This window comes from Musa acuminata, chromosome BXJ1-11 (genome assembly GCF_036884655.1).
Source record: "Musa acuminata AAA Group cultivar baxijiao chromosome BXJ1-11, Cavendish_Baxijiao_AAA, whole genome shotgun sequence".
Classification (NCBI taxonomy): Eukaryota; Viridiplantae; Streptophyta; class Magnoliopsida; order Zingiberales; family Musaceae; genus Musa; species Musa acuminata.
In genome coordinates, this window is record NC_088337.1 from 21,410,207 (window position 1) to 21,416,823 (window position 6,617).

Sequence of the window (6,617 nt, forward strand, 5' to 3'; positions counted from 1 at the left end):
GGAAAGTTGGATCATAAAATAAAAGATTGCCCTTTGAACAAAAAGAAAGAGTTACTGCCTCATAAATCATCAGCCCATGTCAGAGTGTATGCTATCACTGAATATGATTCTAAAACTTCTGAATTAGTGATCGAGGTATTATGCATGTTTATGAAAGAATGCAAATATTTGTTTGACCATGGGTCATATCTACGATTTGATTTGTAATATGTTGCTTATCACTTGGGTATTCAACCTATACCACTGCATTATGTGATATACGGAAATACAATCATTGGAGATTCTTTGATAATGAACATGAATCTGGTCCTCTTGTCTGATTCTTATTGGAGAACTTGAACTTTTTGCTGATTTAGTTCTCCTAGAGATTTGGAGTTTTGATATTATACTTGGTATGAATTGACTATCTTCTTATCAAACCAATATGGATTGGTATATACCAAATGATCACTTTTTGTATATTTGATCAGCTGATCTTTTATTTTGAGAGTATTGGACATGATTTATTTCCTTGCCTAATGTATCCCAGGATGACTTGCCCGGATTACCCTCAAATGTGACTTTGTTTTTGATTTGGTCTTTGGGATAATCTCAATATCTAAGCCTCTCTACAGAATGATTTCATTTGAGTAAATGAAATTGAAAAAGTAACTACAAGGACTATTAAATAAGGATTTTATTTGACTTAATATTTCATCATGGGGTGCTCCGATGTTAGTTAAAAAGATGGATGGAACATTGAGGCTTTATATTGATTATAGACAGTTGAATTAGGTGACCATAAAAAATGAGTATTCTCTAAAATGACGACTTGTTTGATTAACTGCAGGGTGCACAAGTATTTTCAATGATTGATTGAAGGTCGTGTTACCATCTATTAAGGATCAAGGAGGAGAATATTTCGATCACTTTTGGATAATTGTGTAAATGTATTGTATTGATGAAATTATTTGAGAGGACTAAATTTAGAGGAAACAAAGAAATCATAATCCTCATCTTCTCATCGATTGAACTATGATCAATTTAGAGGACTAAATTTTCTTTTAAGGGGGGGAGAGTGTAATATCCCTCACTTTTGAAAATTTATTAATAAAGATTTATATATAAATTGGAGGACTTATATGTAAATATAGAAATTTTAAGGACTAAATTGTAAGTTGCAAAAAGAAAAAAAATAAAGAAAACCAAAAATTTCGATTTTATCCCACCGACTCCCACGCTCTCTGTTTCTTTCGAGAAACAGAGAGAAGAGCGGTGGGGTGTGGGGAGACGAAGAGAAGAGTAGTTGAGGGAGAAGAGAAGAAAAGAAGAAGAAGAGGGAAAAGAAGAGAGGAGGAAGAAGAGAGGAAGAAGAGGGAGAAGAGAAGAAAAGAAGAAGAAGAAGAGAGGGAAGAGGGAGAGGAAAGAGAGATAGCTGCAGCAGCTAGGGCTGCAGCACCTCTATTTCGTGTAGGAGGAAATAGAGGAGTTCATGTGTGGGGCGTCGGGGAGGAGAAGGGAAGAAGAGGAGAAGAAGAGAAGCAGAGGAAGAGAAGAAGAAGAAGAAGAAGAAGAATAGAGAAGGTGGCTACGGTAAGAGCTGCAGCGAGGATCTGTGGGGCGTTGGGGAGGAGAAAGGAAGAAGAAGAGAAGAAGAAAAGAAGAAGAAGAGGGAAAAGAAGAGAGGAGGAAGAAGAGGGAGAAGAGAAGAAAAGAAGAAGAAAAAAAGAGAGGGAAGTGGGAGAGGAGCGAGAGGTGGCAGCAGCTAGGGCTGCAGCACCTCTGTTTCCTGGAGGCGGAAACAGAGGAGACGAGGTGTGAGGTGTTGGGGATAAGAAGAAGAAGAAGAGGATGGCTGCGGCATGGGCTACAGTGAGAAGGTGTGGGGCGTCGGGTAGGAGAAGGGAAGAAGAGGAGAAGAAGAAGGAGAAGGAGAAGAAGAAGAAGAGGAAGAGAAGAAGTAGAAGCGAGTGAAGAGGCGACACCTCTGTTTCCTGCAGGAGGAAACAGAGGAAAGGAGGTGCTGTTCGTCGGGGAGAAGAAAGGGAGGAAGGAGAAGAAGAGAAGAAGAAGAAAGGAAGGAGAAGGAAGATGAGAAGGGAAAGAAGTCGCTGCGGCTGCGGCTGTGGCAGCTGCAGCTGTGGCAGGGAAAGAGGAAGAGGAAGGAAGAAGGGAAGAAGAGAGGAAGAGAAGAAGTAGAAGCGGGTGAAGAGGTGGCACCTCTGTTTCCTGCAAGAGGAAACAGAGGAAAGGAGGTGCTGTTTGTCGGGGAGAAGAAGGGGAGGAAGGAGAAGAAGAGAAGAAGAAGAAAGGAAGGAGAAAGAAGAGGAGAAGGGAAAGAAGTAGCTGCGGCTGGGGCAGCTGCAGCTGTGGCAGGGAAATAGGTAGAGGAAGAAAGAAGGGAAGGAGAGGAAGAAGCAAAGGGGAAGAAGGGGCTGCGGCTGCGGCGATAGCAGCTGCAGTTGGAAGAGAAGAAGGAGAGGAAGATGAGCAGGGGAGGAAGAAGAGGTTGCAGCCGTGGCTGAGGCTGCGACTGCAGCAGTGCAGCTGGGAAAGAAGAGAAGGAAAGGAAGAAGAAGAGAAAGGAAAAGGGAAGAAGAGAGGAAGAGGAGAAGGGGAGGCAGCTACGGCAGTGGCAGCTGCAACTAGAAGAGAAGGAGAGGAAACAAAGTAGGGGAGGAAGAAGAGGCTGCGGGTGTGGTGGCTGCGGCCGTGGCAGCGACTGCGGCTGCGGCTGCGACGTTGGCTGTGGTAGCTGCGGCAGCGATGGTGGCTGTAGTAGCTACTTTTGGGAAAGAGAAAGAAAGAAAAAGGGGAAAAAAAAAGGGGGGTCGTGGCCGTGATTGCGGCTGCGGTGGTGGCGGCTGCGTCAGCGACAGTTGTGTTTGGGGAAAGAAAGTGTAGGAACGAGAGAAGGGAGGAAGGAAATAGTGCAGTGGAAGGGGCTGCGACTGTGGCAGCGACAACGGCGGTGGCTGTGGTAGCTGCGTTTGGGAAAAAAAAGAAGGAATGAGATTAAGAGAGAGCAGGTGACAGTGCCTCGATATTCAACACGTGGTGTAGTTGCGAAGAAAGAAAGAAAACGAGAGCACAAAACGAAACAGAGAGAGGATACGAAGGAAAAGTAGAAGGATTTGGGCTGGCACCTTCTTTGGATCTTCGGATCGAAATCTTTGAAAGGCAAGTTTCCCGATCGTTTCTCCTGTTATTGTTCTAATCTTTCCTATTGCAAGTGTCCTGATCTTTCCTGATTACAATTTTATCTCTACATTTGCTTTGAATATGAGGAACATTGAATTGTTCTAGCCTTGCATTTGATATATCTCTTGTTTAGACGTAACGATTCGAATCTGTGCAACTTCTGAGATTCTGACCTTTCTACCTTGTTATGGTTATAACTTCATGTATTGACATCTGATTTGGACAAAACTTATTTGATCAGAATATAGACTTATAAACCTTTCTTTTGATAGCTTTCTTGAGTATATTGGAGCACAATTGATGGTTTGAATTATTCGTTCAATGTGCCTCTTGAATTCTACTAGAAATCGAGCTTTGGTCGATTTCACATATTCTAGTTTCATTCCTTTGGAAATTAATTTGCATCGTATTGACTCATAAAGGCACATGTACATTTCGTTGTTCCGCATGTACTTCCAATATGTCCCAATTTATTGTTACAATACCCTTTTGTACTCTGGTGTTTGTGGGATTATTTGGACCTTTGCCAGAAATGGTAAAGGATATGTGCTTAGAGCCTGCGATGCTCTAGATTATGTTTGGTGGTCATTCAGAAATGGATGGACCATATTATGTTTGGAATCCCACTTCACCTTCTATCTGTTTGATATGAAATTCAGAGCCGACCTAGCACTTGGGTATGGTGAGAGGGCTCGAGTAGGAAAGGGCTACCCGTGGATGGAGTCGAAAACTCATCATGGCGTGGAGCCACCACTGAGTTAAACCTCACATGCATTATGCTAGGGTACGACGTCTGAGCTTTTATTTCGTTTTCGTTCTTTGATATGCTCCGAAATGTTTCATCTATTTTTGTTACACTTCGAAATGTTCCATTTGTCATTGATATATTCCGGAACATTTCATACGCTATTGGTATGCTCCAATTACTCTGTGCTCTATTTACTATGAACTGATATGTTCTGAAATGTCCTATTTGCAATTGATATGCTCCGGAACATCTCGTACGCTATTGATATGCTCCAATTACTCTATGCTCCATTTGTTATGAACCAAATATGTTATGAATGAAATGACATTTATGATTCTGTATCTAATGAGATGATATCCTTGAATCTCTTGGATTCTGTCTTACATTGTGATATCTTGTTTGTTTGAAACTGTCCCTTCTCGTGCTATATATGCTTTGTTACTTGCTGAGCTGTTTTTAGCTCACTCCGTTGTTATATAAATCTTTCAGGTCAGATTGTCACTCTTTGAGATGTTTGAATTGGGCTGAGGTAGTGGACAGTTATTCTGAATTATGGGCAAGTCTTGTTGGTTATTATGTTATTATTGTATAAGTATATTTTGTATGAAATGAAATGTTGTCGATGAATCGAAATGGATATACTGTGTAAAAGTGTTAGAAGATGTCTCTTATTTGAAATTTCAGAATGTTAAGTCTAATTTATGATGATATGAACTTGTGGTGAATAGTTGGAGTTCTGATTGTATAATTTATTTAGCTTATGGATTTATAAATGTTGTTCATGTTTGTCAAGTTGGCTTGGGTTGCCATAAATGTGAATTATCGAGTGATGTGATATATGATTATAAATTGCACAGGTTTTATAGATGTGAATTTGATAGAATGTTTTTTCAGTGTCCTCAAATGTGTGTTTGGATCCTAGATTGGTTTGTGTTGAAAATTTTAATATTATCGATATTATTTGAGGGGGCGTAACAACATATAACACCAAAAAGGTGATAGCGATCCCACTTACCTTCTTGTACACACAAAGCTCATCTTCATTCTTAACGAAGTCATAAGATCCGATTGCTTTATCAAATCTTATGTTCCAACTTCGGGAAGCTTGATTTAGTCCATAAATAGATCTAAGCAACCTGCACACCTTATCTGGGTAGTCATTGGACATGAATCCCTCGGGCTGTATCATATACACCTCCTCCTCGAGGTTGTCATTGAGGAATGCTGTTTTCACGTCCATCTGCTAGATGTCATAATTATAGTGTGCTGCAATAGCCAATAGAATTCAGATGGATTTTAGCATGACTACGGGTGAGAAGGTTTCATCATAGTCAACACATTGTCTTTGACGATACTCCTTAGCCACTAGCCTTGCTTTATAGGTATCTACCTTTCCATCTACTCCGATCTTTTTCTTAAAGATCCACTTGCAATCGCTAGGTATAATACCCTCGGACGCATCAACTAGGTTCCAAACCTTGTTGGAGTATATGAAATCTATCTCGGAATTCAAGGCTTCTTGCCACTTCCTAGAGTCTATACTCATAATAGCCTCCTCGTAGGTCTGAGGATTAATATCCTCAATATCATCTTCTCTAATATGTCTCACATATCTCTCAGGAGGATGAGATACTCTGTTTGACCTATATAAAGTTGGAACTTGTGTATTAGGTACCTGAACAGACTCGGGCTATAGAGTGGTGCTTGAGTTAGGTTCTCCAACCTCGCTCAACTCTATCATGCTCCTAGTCTTCGCCAAGAATGTGTTCCTTCTTAAGGAACATCGCTCTCTTGGCTATAAAGACCTTTTGATCATTGAGATATAAAAATAATACCCACAAGTTTCCTTAGGGTATCCCATGAACTTGCACCGCTCTATCCTTGATTCTAACTTATCGGAGTTGTGTCTTTTAACGTGGGCAGGGCAGACCCAAATCTTAATAACCTTAAGATCGGGCTTCTTTCCTTTCCATATCTTATATGGTGTAGACACTACCGACTTAGTTGGGACTCTATTCATAAGGTAAGCTACGGTCTCTAAGGCATATCCCCAGAATGAGATGGGTAGGTCAGCGAAACTCATCATGGACCGTACCATGTCTAACAACATACGATTTCTCCTTTTAGACACACCATTGAGTTGAGGTGTATAAGGAGGTATCCATTGGGATAAAATCTCATGGTCCTTGAGGAACTGGGTAAACTCTGTACTTAAGTACTCACCTCCTTGATCTGATTGAAGAGTCTTGATACTCTTTTCAGTCTGGTTCTCCACTTCATTCTTATACTCTTTGAATTTTTCAAAGGCCTCAGACTTATACTTCATTAAGTACACATGTCCATACCATGAGAAATCATCAATAAAGGTAATGAAGTAAGAGTAACCACCAATGGCATGAGTTGACATGGGTCCACATACATAACTATGAATGAGTTCCAGCAACTTAGTAGCTCCCTCTCCAGTTCCACTAAATAGAGAATTGGTTATTTTTCCACGAAGGCAAAGCTCGCAAGTTGCATATGACTCATAGTCGAATGGATCTAGATATCCATCCTTTAGTAATTTTTAAATCTTTCCCTCATGGATGTGACCTAGCCTACAATGCCATAAGTATGCACTGTTCACCTTATCTCGTTTTCTCTTAGCCATACTTATATTCATAATACGTGGAGTAGTGTCTAGCATAAA